Raw genomic sequence first — 13257 nt, 5'->3', positions numbered from 1 at the left:
TGATCTCTGTCAGGCTTGCTGCAGTGATCACTTCTCTAAGGAGCCTGTTCCAGTTTCAAACTACCCTCTGGGTGAAAAATCTTCCCCTGATATCCAACCTAAACCTCCCCTGACTCAGCTTCATGCTGTTTTCTTGAGTCCTGCCTTATCATGAGAGTGAAGAGATCAGGGTCTGGCCCTCCTTTTCCCCTCATGAGGAAGTTGTAACTGCAATGAGGTCTCCCCTCAGTCTCCTCCAGGCTGAACAGACCAAGTGACCTCAGCCACTCCTCATATGGCTTCCCCTCAGGGCCTTTCACCATAATTTTTGCCCTCCTTTGGACACTCTCTAACAGTTTAATGTCTTTCTTACACTGTGGTGCCCAAAACTGCCCCCAGCACTCGAGACAAGGCCTCACCAGTCCAGGCAGAGCGGGACAATTCCCTCCCTTGACTGGCTGGTGATGCAGTTCTTAATGCACCTCATTTCCTTGGAATTAAAACTAAAGCTGTTTTCTGACCTGTCATCTTTTTTTGTAGGATATATAGTTAGTGCTCTCTTTTTTATTACAGTTGTCCTTGTCTTTTATCTGGATTGAAGTAAACTCATTAAAGACTTACTTCCTTTTTTTGTTTGGCACCTCTATAACAAAATCATAGAATCTTTCCTAAAGAGAATGTCTTGGTTGTATGTGTTCTTTGAGGCAAGTTACTGGGTTATGCTAGGTACGTTCTGATCTGTTACTTTTCAAAGGAAACCAAAGGACCAAATATTGTTACCTCTGTAAGAAAAGGGATACAAACTGAGGGCATTTGGTGGTTCAGAGACTTAGTTAACCCTCTGTTCCTCTAGAGGATGGTAAACTGAGGGAGATACAAGCTGAAAAAATGGGTTCTGAGATTGCATCGAATTTGTGCATAATCTGGTTTCCACACTGGAAGTCCACACTAAACCTGGTCTAAAACATGGAAAAGTCATCTGCATTTATACTTATATTTCTCTTGTGGGCTAGACCACACACAAATATCAGAGGAGGTTATTGGTTAGCTAAAAAATGTGGATTTAGCATGTCAAGGAGCAGGTTTGTTAGGGCTTGTCTGAAAAACAGTGTCAAGACACAGAAAACTCTGCTTTCTGCTTTGTCTAACAAAATGTCCATATGTTCGGGCCCATAGCACCACATCTTTCAGTTGGTGTGACTAGATATTAGTGTCACAAAATGAGCTGCTCAAAGTTTTTCTGTGTTTTTCTATCAGAGAACATTAATGTGCCTTGTAAGGCACATTTCAGGAGAGTATTCCCTTATTTTTCTGTGTGCTACACGTTGGTCTTACATACTTGAGTTGCAATACTTACATATTGCAGCTGCAGTCAGTTGCAATAGATCTCCATTCTCCTGTCAACTCCACAGAGTTGGCCTGTAAGGTAGCCAGCTTTTGTTTCTGAGAAATGTAAGGATTGCTTTACATTTGCTTCTTTTTGTACTCGTTGTAACAATTATTACTTGCCATTGGTACAGAGTGATGAGGTTATGTGTTCCAAATCATCTCATGTGTAGTTCTAAGAAGTGGTTTACAGTTCATGTGGATTTGAGCACAGTCAGTCCTTCTGGATGTTAGAGAAGTTGGGCCCCTTCTAGTCCTACTGCTGGAGAGACAAAGGAGGTAGGAGTTCCCTGTAGTGAAGAGGGATGTAGGGTTGACTTTTGAGTTACAGAAATGGTCAAGCTGGTGTTGTGGTTTTTACCCCAGCTGGCAACTCAGCCCCACACAGCCACTCCCATTTCCCCCCAGTGGGACATGGGAGAGAGAACTGGAAGAGTAAAAAAAGCCTGGATGCTGTGGTTAATAATTTCTAAAGCTTAGGAATATTATCTTAATGTACATTTAGTTTTATTCAACCTGTGTTGACAGCATCTCACACACAGGTAGTTGCTTATCTTGAGATTGTCAGTACAGATGGATTTCCTGCTCAAAGACAGTGTTTGTTAATGTGTCCTGTATACCTCACCAATGAGACAGGCAAGAGCAAAGTCTTAATCTTTCAGCAGCTTCTCAGTTATTAAAATTTTTAGCCATGTTAGCTATAAGAGAAATAGCTTCCAGGTAGGCAGCTGTGTTCCAGATAACTCTCTGTAGTTGGAAAACAGATAGAGATAAAAAAGGCAGTGAGATTAGGATGGATATACATTTCCTGGGTAAATGGAACAGTGTCTGGCTGTTTGTTTTGGGAGGGGAAAAAAACCCTAAAAGAAGAAACAGAAGATAGCCATGAAACCAAAGAAAACAGTGATAAATTTTATAAAATATACTCTTATTCACAAATATGTTGAGGGCTGACTGTAACATAAAATTGGGATATAGTTAAGTGCTTTTCTGTTATCTTTTGCAACTTTTACTACCACATTTGCTTATTTTGTTTTGTTTCAAATTCTGAATTTTAAAGCTGTTCCTTGCTAGGTTACAGTTTACCTCTGTGTGAGTGTGTGTGTTTATGGAGAGCCATTGCTACTGTTACAAACTTAGTCTCTAAAAATGCAAAGTTATCACACTGAACTTCATTGTGGAACTATTTTATGAGAGGTTTAATCTTGGTGCTTAAAGGTTTGGTGATTTTAGGGGATCTTGAGGGGTTGATTAAAGTTTATTTTTCTTTCCAAGCATGCATTTGGAATTGGTTGTGCTGAGAAACAGGAAGGGACCTGGCAGGTACTTTAGTTAGTAATTGTGTCTTCCTTGCACTCCTGGCTATTTGGCAGGGCTTCATACAGGTTAACTTGAGCACAGGAAAATTGTAATTCCTCTCCCTATTTGATAAGTAAGATATGAGAGACTGTGCAAGATCTTTTTAACCTGAGACTAACAAACAGTTTTTTTCAATACATAAATCACAAATGTGGCAGGCTAGACTGCCTGCTTAATAATGTACTCACTGTAACCCACTAGAACAAACAACCTCCAGAGGCTTGAGTAGGACACAACATTCCTGGTTTATAATCTTTTCCTGCTGGATGACTAAAATCATGCAAGTGGCCAGTGAATCATATCTTATTTACAACCAGTGAGTAGTCCACATATAAGATACCACTCTACTAGAGCAATGAGTTATGCTGTTAGTATGGCTGCTGCAAGTCTACACTTGGATTCAGATCTTGCTGAGAATTCATGCAAGATCAATAATGAAATTATCTTTAAAAAAATCCCTCTAAACCGGAAAGGTTTTGACTGTAGTTTCTTTACAAGACCCCTCTTCTCTGTAATACTAGAATGATAGTATATCTAGTAGAAAAAAATACAAAACATTTGCTTAACATTCTAGAGTAGGAGGGAAAATAGTTCATCAAAAAATTTTTTGCTTAAATGGCAATAATTAGTGGTGTGTTGACTCTAGGTATCATTTGCAGCATTTCTATTTTCTGTGTGTCTACCCTGACAGCTTTAAAGATGTAATATAGTATTTAAAACAAAATGAGCAAGTAATTGGTAGTAATTTGTTTTAGTTCATACACCTTGAAGTTAAAACATTACGGATTTAAGAAATAAGGTTACCCTGGAGTGTGCTGTCTGTTTAATGTGCAGATATTAGTTTTGGTCTTCAGATTTTTAATTTATTTTGTGATCTTTTTCTGCAGAGAAGAGAAGAACAACAGGGAAATACAGAAGCTGCCTTCAAAACTCTTGACGCTTTAATCAGATCTTTTGGGTTTGGAATTTACATAGCAGACTTTTCTTTTAACTCAGCTATCCTTAATATTCATCTTGGCTGTTCTTCAGCAAGTTCAAATTTTCCTTAAGTATGAAATCAGTGATGGGCAGGTGATTGTTACAGTAAGTAGTTTCAGATGTATTTAAAAATATTCCAGATGTTGTATGAGTATTGCACATCACCATGCTTCACTAAGTTACATCTAGACTTCACTGTGTATATATTAGAAGCAGAATTTTATTCAATAAAATATATTATGCTCATGTTGTCTCTTAGTTTTTCTATTGTTTTGGAAAAGCCCAAAGAAGTTATTTGAATGTGACTGTATTTTCAACAAAATAAACCTTAGACAGCCAGACCAACTTGTGTGATAGAGACCTGCTTTAACTGGTGGCATTAGTGTTTCAATTGAGTGGCTTCATGCAAAATAGTGCCCAATACTGATTTCATTTTCTGCAAAAGGAAGTCCATTTTTCTTGAGAAGGGAGGAGGGTTTTTTTGCTTTGTTATTGTAAGTGAGAGGCTTAATTGGTACATCTTTCCTGTGATACCCTTCCCTCTAGAAATGGAATGTGTCTGCTACTAAGCAGTTATGCAAAAAGCAGTTCCTCATCTTTTTGCCTGCTTTTCTCGGTACAAATCAGTCTCGTGCTGCATTGCTTCTTTTCATATGGGGGAAGGAGTGGGGGGGTTGAGGAGATGGATGCCAGTAGCCAGATAATCACATTTCTGTGATTATTCAGGGGGGTCTTTCTGAGAGAAAGAAGAATACCTTTGTACACAAACCTGCTCAGGACAATCCTCAAAGTGATAGCTGAAACACACCAGGGAGGAAGCTGAGGAGGATAACTTCACTGTGAATATCAGTGGATCTATGGAAAGTGCTAAATTGTTATCTTTTCAGGTCCTACCATTTTGTGTAAGATTCTGTGTTCATAGTTTGTGCATTCCCTAAAGAATCCCACAACTGATAATGAAGGTAGTTCTTAATGTGTCCAATCAAAATGAGATTGTTGTCAAATCTTGTAAGTCTCCTGTAAATATGATGTATAGAACTTGTTAATTGTTTGAAATAAGATAGATGCATTACATACTCTATATTTTTTTGTGCTGGATGGAAGCTATTTTGGTCATATGAAGAAAACTGGTTTTAAAAATTATTTCTGTCTTTGTAGAACATCAACAGATATTTTAGTAACTGTCTCCTAAAAATGTACTGTTACTGTATTCCAAAGCATATAAAATAGATGCAATTACAGTACTGCCTTAGTAAAATGTACTTTGGTAATTAATAGCCTTAATAAAATGTACTTTGTATTTGCAGTTTTCATAGATAAAATGATTTCTAATTTAGTGCAAAGCTTAAGTTCAAGTTGCCTGTATTGAAAATTGGAACAATATATTTCTTAATAAACATGTAGAAAATATTTGCTCTTAATGTGGACTGCTACAATCTGGTTGAGGGGCAGTTTTTGTATTTTTGGTGACTGGTGTTGTATCAGTTTTAATAGTATAAAAAACTGTTCCTTTCTCCTCTGTTTTGGGTAATAGAGTATTTTTCCCTGGCAGAGATGGATGATGTTCTAAAATCGGTGCTGCTCCCAAAAGCCTGCCTAGATGGCAGTATTCACTCACATAACCTGTGCTCAAGGATGGAGGCTGTTTCAAGTGCGTGTTATGGAAAAATGACTTACAGTGCTAAATTGGACAGGAAGATGTATGCTGGTACATACAAATAACTGTTTCTTATTAAGTTTCTTAATAATAAAATCCAAAGACAAGTCATATTTTCTGGTTTTTAACTACTTAGGTCTCTTAATTAGATATTCTCAGATTTAACCTGAGCAATGATTGTTTCACTCTAAGTAACTCCTAAGGGAAAAATCGTGTCACTACTCCTTGCTGATAGTCCAGAAAATTAGTAATCTATCTAGTCATGCTCATTTAAAACTGATTGTGGGAAATACTTACGGTACAAAGTTTAGTGTTGAGTCCTGAGATCTTCACCAAAGGGGTTGTCAAGTATTGGAACAGGCTGCCCAGGGAAGTAGGGGAGTCACCATCCCTGGAGGTTTTTAAAAGATGTGTAGATTTGACATTAGGGACATGGTTTAGTGGTGCACTTGGTAGCGCCAGGTTAATGGTTGAACTCGGATGATCTTAGAGGTCTTTTCCAGCCTAAGTTATGCTATGATTCTATGAAAGACATACACAACCTTCATGGGACCCCAGATTTATTAACTGCAGATGAAAGACTTGTATCCTCTTCTGTCATCTAGCTCAGTTAAGGCTGTAGCACCATAACAACTTCACTGTAATAAACAGTGCACTGATTATATAAAAATTGGATTTAAGTCATTAAAGGTATTCTTCCTCGTGGAAGTGCATGTGCTTATAAGAGGATTAGCCAGTAGTACATTCTCCCTGCAGTAGCCAGGAGCCTTGACACAATGACCTTCTGCTCCTATGGTCTGATAATCAATTCTGAGCCCATTAATCTTTCCAGACAGCTTTCTTGCTCCCGTAGCTAAAGCCCGGTGTTCCCAGTGCACTGGTATACTGCAGAAGCTCTGTTCTAGCCACATAACTTCAGAGGCAGCAACTGAAAGGAATCCATTCAGCAAGCTGGCAGAGATTGTTATCACAGCAGCTCATGGGGTTCAGTGAGCATTATATGTTCATAACAAAATAAGCTGACACAGTCTGTAAGCTCTGCCAGATTTCAGCAGACCCGAAATAAGGATGCAATTCTTTTGTAGCTCTTTTTCAGCTTAGCTGCTCTGAAAGATACATGTTGATTAAATATGGGAGAGCTACAGCTGACTTCAGTATAAACAAGACTTTTAGAACTTAGTTTGGTTGCTTATGCTTTGGCATCAAATACCATTTGAGACACCCTGGGGTATCCTGCATGGTCTCCATGTCTCCAGCTGCTGCTTCCATACATCCTATGTTGTATCTGCCAACCCCATGTGTATCTTGGGTGCCTTAGGGCATCTCAAATAGCATAGGTGCTGGCGTTCAGGCATCTAAATGGAGCCTGTTGTTTTCTGGAGCTTTGGATAGCTGATGTCTGACTATTTTTCTGTGAGCTTGCATAAAATGCCAGCACTGAGACTGATGCAGTCCTTGGTTTTCCAAATAAATTGCTCAAATCCTCAATAAGTACATAAGGTGAGATACATGACGTTGTATGTGAAGGAATCGTTTCCTAGGTGATGGGCTGATGCTGCACTGGACTGTTAGTTCCTCAAGGTGGAATAATTTAGAGCAAAACCCCAGCATTGGAACTGTTACCTGGCTGGAGTTAGTTGCCATAAGTCACAAGGTTTCTGATGAATATCTGAAGATAACATGTGGGCAGGACCTGGTTCAATTTCAGCAAAGCCATGAGCAACAGCAGTGAGTTAATGGGAGATGAGTCCTCTTGCTTTCCGTAGGCTGTGTGTGGGATTCAGATGAGGATTAAGCCACCTAAATGTGTCAAGATCTTGGTGTGTATGGCTGAGCAGAATAGTTGAGCTGGTACTAAGTTCCTTTAAGGTAATCTTGACTCATTCTGCAGGCTGAACTGACTCCACTGTCTGCCTCGGTTGTCTGCATGGTGCCACATTAGGTGCTGTTAAGGTGTCCTGCCTGGCCCTCAGCTGCTTGTGTGGAAAGGTTCAGGTCTCCCATCAGTCCTCAGTCACACCTGCTACTCAGGTACATCTTTCACCATGCACGAAGTCATCTGGGGCATCATTGCTAAATGTGTGGGCAGCAGGATCTAATTCTCCAGGGGCTGTGGCTCTCATGGGATCACAGCCCAAACACAGACGTTAGATTCTTAACTTCAGATGAAATTATCCATTCCACGCTCTTGGCAGAAGGGAAAGAGCGGAGAGGAAGCTCATGAAGTGTTTGTGGATGCTGGGGCCATGCACTAAGTGGTGCAAGAAGCTGGAAGAAGATGGTCTTGCCCTCAGTCCAGCTGCTACAAGCAGCACTGGCCTAATCTGTACTTAAGATCATGTTAGTCATCCCCAGCCCCCTCACACAAAGAACTAAACCTCTTGAGGAACAACACCAATTAATTTGATCAGTTGCCTATTTTCATATTTCAAGGGCAACACCAAAGCAACTCCAGTCTTGGTTTTATGTTACTTGCTTTGAAATTGCTTTATAGTCTTTGGTGATGTTTTAAAACCCTATTTCTGTCTGCCAAAATAATTCTGCTACTCTAAGAGCAGAAGAGAGTGTCTGGTCTTGCTCATGTAGGTCTGTGGCTAACTGTTCTACAACTGACAGTAATGTGCCACCAGTGTCTCATAAGGCGTCCCTCTTGATTCCTGTGTGTGTAATTAATTACTTTTATATGGTAATTAAATCATTCCTGTTTACTTGCATTCTGCTTGCAGCTGAGTACTTGCTGAAAAGAGAAATTGCCTGAATTTGTGACTCCTGTGGTTGCTCTCTTCTTGCAGCGCTGGTGAGCTCAGCCCTGCTTGAGCCACTGCTAGTTCCAGGCTTGAGCAGTCCCAGGCAGTTCTGAGGTAAGCGACCCGGGCTGCAGGCAGATGCTTTCCTTCCAGCCTTTCCACCTGTGCTGGTTTTGGCTGGGGTACCTTTAATTTCCTTCACTGTGGCTAGTATGAAGCTGTGTTTTGGATTTGTGCTGACAACAGTGCTCATAGTATGGCGATTATGTATAGTGACAGCCTTTGTTGGCCACCCCCCCCCTTAGCCTGGGTGATGGAGCAGCGCAGACAAGCACACTTGTTCCCCCTCCAGGCAAAGCTTTTCTGGTTAGCTCCTACTATGAATTAAGCTGTTTATGCTTGACCCAGACTTATCCTGCCGTTTCCAGGGGGAAACCTAGAGGATGAAGGAGTTAGTGGAGGTGCGGGGGCGGGGGGAGGTGGGCAGAGCAGTCTGCACTGCCGTCTCCATCCATGCACCTGTGGATCAGAGAGAGGTCCCTGTGCACAGATGTGGTTTGCTTGGCTTCCCAGGGCTCGACGGGGGGTAAAGCTGATGCAGCTCCTTCCCCTCAGCTGTGCCGAGGGCCTCGAGGCAGCCGCTGCCAAGGGTCCGGCTACCAAAGGACGCTGTGGGTGTGCGGAGCTGTGCCGGGATCCCGGGTACCTTTGGTGGGGCTGGGGGCAGGGCAGGAGAGGTTGCAGAACCCCGCCCCTGTGAGAGCTGTGACAGCGGCACCGCTCGTGTCTGTGAGCTGGGAGCGGGCTCTGGCTGGTCTGGAGCAGCACATCAGGCAGGGCTCAGTGGCAGCTGCACAGGGGAGGTATTAGGCATGGTTTTTCAGTGACGACCTGGGACCTGACAGGCGCTGTGTGACTCCAAGCCTGCCTGCATTTGCAGTGCACAGTGTTCCACATGCAGTTCGGCTGTCTCACACCCTTTGTTTGCTAGTCTAGGGGTTTGCAGGAAGGGGAAAACCTAGATACGTTTAAAATTTTTGGATGGTTTGTGCAAGAGATGCAGAGAAGGTGCCTCCAGCAGGCTGTAACATAGTGCTGCATGCTTTTCTCTGTCATCCAGCCTGCTGCAGGATAGTGCCTCAAGTCAAAGCAGAAGATGCTTGAGACGTGTGTGTCACGTATTAGAGTGGTTTGGGGAAATATTTTTATCCTGTAAAACCCAGAAAGATCATGTCTGCTGTGATGATAATGTTCTAGTGCCTACTGGCCTGGCCTCAGGGATTTTCAAAGATGCCTCTCAAGAGAGCTGTGAGGCAGTGGAGAAACAAAGTGCAGCCTTGTTCAAGTCCAGTTCTGAAGGTTTCATGGCATCTCATGTTGTAACCAGCTGGTCCTGTGGTTTATTCACAGAACAGAATTTAGCTTGGGAAGGAAAGTGTGAGCAGGTTGGCATTCAAATGTTAATACATGGAGAACAAAAAGGACTAAGAACAAGGTTAGAATAATTGTAACTTAGTCCTCTCAAATGATTTTTTGTCAGTTACCCCAACCCATCTCTTCAGTTAAGTTCCCCCCTCTCTTTTTGCCAACAACCTAGTTACTCCTTCAACTACAACACTCAAATTTTTGCAGTGATTTTTGTCACCCTATATTGTAATAAAACCAAACCATTGTTCCTCATTTGGTGTGTTACACTTGAGTTAGAGGTCACTGAAGCAGAGGCAAGTGGGAGTTGAACAGCCTTGCCAAGCAGAGCCGGTCTGAAGCCCTGGCCTCCTCCTTGGTCCTTCCCTTCCTGGCTTGGCCCTGTGCCACAACCAACCCACAACTTTCCTGGGTGTGGGGAGACTTTGCTGCCCCAGGAAGGGGTCTGGGCCGGGGAGGTCACAGAGTGAGTACCACAGCAGTGGCGGCTGCTGCTGCTGGGTGATAAAGAGTGAGAGGGAGAAGAAGTGTGAGGCGGGCATTAGCATTTTGTAGCAGGGTCATAGCCCTGCCTGCCCTCAACCAGTGATCCCAGCCTCCCAAGGCTTCCAGCTCCACTGACAGTCCCAGCTTCAGTCCTTTGGGAGGGGGAGCCAGCCTGGACATCACAGACTGTGCATCTCTACCTGCCTGTGGTGCCTGCAGCCATCGTGTCCCACCCCTCAGCATTCATTCTTGTTCCTTCTCCCCCAGGTGGAGGCAGTTTTGGTGACTTACAGCAGCTCACTGCTTGGGCTGTGAAACACCCACACAGGCAGTGATCCGGGTATTGTCATGTGCACAGCTTGAGCCTTTGGGAGATGACACTTTATCTAATTAGCTTTTGACTAAGAATGTGTGATTCCTCTTGTGTTACAAGCAGTGAAATCGCTGAGCATTTTGCTGTCAGGATTGCTAACCAAAACTTCGGCTTCTGTAGTACTGTGGTTCAAGGGAGGCCCTGTGCAAATTTGTCTGGGTTTCTGTTGTTGCTGCACCATCTCACTCCCCTCAGCTTCATCTGCATCTGCTCTTGCAAAGTCATTTTGTGGCAGCACAGCAACTGTCTGCATTCATCCTGTTGTTTTGGGAAGGAGGATGTTCAAGTTATTAATACAGTTAAAATTATCTCGGTGGAGCATAGCTGCAAAAGCAAACTGATGTTTGCTGTATCTGTGTCTATATACACACTGAAATTAGTGAGGCTGCTCTTGAATGAATCTGACTCCATGAGATTGAAATTTAAAGTGTCTTTCCAAATGAATTTGATTCATTTTATTTTTAAGGACAAGCAATCCTTAGGTTACAGTCATTTTCTTCTACTGTGCTGGTAGCATATGTCTATATGCATAGATGAATTCTTAAGATCCTTCAACTAAGTATTAAAGATGGGGCCATCTTCTAAGCAGGTTCTTTGGATTTATTTGCTTGTTTTTCAGCCAGGGAAATAGTTAAATTCAAGTGAGATTTGTTCTTTTATTATTTATGAAGCTCTTTAATCCTTTCATTAATTCTGATGCTATGCTGAAGAAAATCTGCTAGAACAAAGTGTTGTAGTCCCTTGCAATGAGGTGAGTTATGTCTGTGAACACTCCACTGCCAGGGAACATAGAGACCTGATGCTGTATCTGAGTGTCCTGGTTTTGGCTGGGATGGAGTTAATTTTCTTTACACAGTAGCTGGTACAGTGCTGTGTTCTGAATTTAGTATAAAAGTAATGTTGGTAACACCCTGATGTTTTGGGTTTTGCTCAGTGGTGCTTACCTTAATTCAAGGACTTTCCAGTTTGTCATGTTCTGCCAGTGAGGAAACAAATGAGAAGCTGGTGGGGAGCAGGGCCAGGACAGCTGACCCAAACTGGCCAAAGGGATATTCCATACCATAGAACGCCATGCCCAGTGTATAAACTGGGGGCAGTTGGCCGGGAGGATTGCTGCTTGGGGATGGACTAGTCATCAGTCAGCAGCTGGTGACCAAGTGTGTTGTGCCTCACTTGTTCCTCTTGGGTTTTATCTCTTTCCCTCCTTTCCAATACTGCTATTGTATTATTATTATTTTTTTTTTCTTCAATTATTAAACTCTTCTTACCTTAATCCACAAGCTTTACCTTTTATCTTCCCTTATCTCCTCTCCACTGGGGAGGTGGAGGGGAGGAGTGAGTGAGTGGCTGTGTGGTTCTTAGTTGCTGGCTGGATTTAAACCACAACACTGAGAAATAAAGCTATGACTATGCTGTCCTGTGTCCTGTACACCTGGAGAACATCAGTGCTTGCTGCCTCATCACCAGGCCCTGGCTCTGCCAGCCCATGCAGCAACAACAGCGTTTGTGCAGGACTGACCACCCCTCAGGACAACCCTGCAGCTCAGGGATGGTGCTGAGGGCTGTGTGCTGGCAGGAACACCGCACCAGAAATGTTCCCATGTGTCTTTGCATGTGAATAAGTGGTTCAGGTCTGGGTCACCACCACCAGCTAAATGTTGTGCTCACTGAGGCTGAACAAAATTTCAGTGTCTCTGTTGACATGCTGTGCATCCTTACTGGCCTGCGGCTGTAAACTCACTCTCTGCACAATCCTGCATGCCAAGCCCATCAGGCAGAAATATTCCAGGCTCTTATTTGCACATAAGCCCTCTTTTATTTCCAGGGCTGCTGAACTGTGTGGGTGGCAACCCTTTCAGCTTCCCCAGCCGGTTGTTTCTTCTGCCCACACTGGAAACGATTAGTGTGTCCCTCTGCCTCGAGAGGGATGGTCCTTACTTTGTAATTTGTGAGCCCCACCATGACGAGAGTGCGGCACAGAGCTGCTGAGGCAGTGTCCCAAAGCAGGGCTCAACCACGGAGACTAAGAGGAGATCAGTTGGGCCAGTCTGGTGCTATTTAAATGCTCCTGGATTGGTCTGATCAAAAATTATTTGCAATGAAAATCAGTGGGGTTGGCCCCATCCACCTGGTGCACAAGTGCATGGATTTTAGGCTGGTGGAGCAATGACTACTGTCTGTGTGTGCATGTGTTACATATACACTTTGGTGAAGAACATACTCAAGTATGAGTATCTTGGAGGAAAAAAAAATCAACAGAACTGCTCACACATTTTTAAGAGGCTGTATATAGTGCAGCACTTGAGCTGTGTTCCATTATTTGAAATGAGATGTTCAGAAACATCTCAGTTAAGAAATAAGAAAGTGACAAAATGTGGTGAAGACTATAAATTGTAAACTACAAAGTAAGCCCACATCTTGCAACAAAAGCTGCTTTATTCAGACAAGGAAGTGCACTTAGGCGTAGCTTTAAATAGCATGCATCAGAAAAACTCTCAAATTCTATATAATTTCACATAATTAAATGTAGGTATTTCATCCTACTGCAATTTACTGCCTTGCCCCTTATGTCTACAATGTTGATATTCATCATAGATTCGAGCAGTTTATTTCAGTGAGAGCTAACCCACACTTGCAGAGCCCAGATTATAATTATCCTACTCCAAAGCGCCAGTCACGGTTCCTCTGTTGCCCGTCTGAGAGCCGTCAGAGCCAGCACCAGGCAGAGAGGCATTCTTAGTGCAGCAGCTGCAGGCAGATCCCTGAGCAAGCTGTGGCTCACCCCTTTCCCATGTCTTCCTTCTGGACTCCTGTCTGCAAGACTGCTCTGTTTTCTGCCTTGTTTTGCTCCTCTTAGTCCCAGGGTA

General features: G+C 42.9%; 1 protein-coding gene across 1 annotated transcript in view; it reads left to right on the top strand.

The window, feature by feature from the left end:
• Positions 1-3948, top strand: part of BCKDHB (branched chain keto acid dehydrogenase E1 subunit beta) — a 116737-nt gene extending 112789 nt beyond the window's left edge. Inside the window, exon 11 of the mRNA XM_069011267.1 lies at positions 3612-3948. The gene's annotated coding sequence lies outside the window, so the exon portion shown is untranslated. The remainder of the gene's footprint in view (positions 1-3611) is intronic.
• Positions 3949-13257: the final 9309 nt, after the last annotated feature.

Source organism: Aphelocoma coerulescens, chromosome 3 (genome assembly GCF_041296385.1).
Source record: "Aphelocoma coerulescens isolate FSJ_1873_10779 chromosome 3, UR_Acoe_1.0, whole genome shotgun sequence".
NCBI classification, from domain to species: Eukaryota; Metazoa; Chordata; class Aves; order Passeriformes; family Corvidae; genus Aphelocoma; species Aphelocoma coerulescens.
Note: the sequence above shows the minus strand (reverse complement) of the source record. Positions and strands in the feature narration are given on the sequence as shown.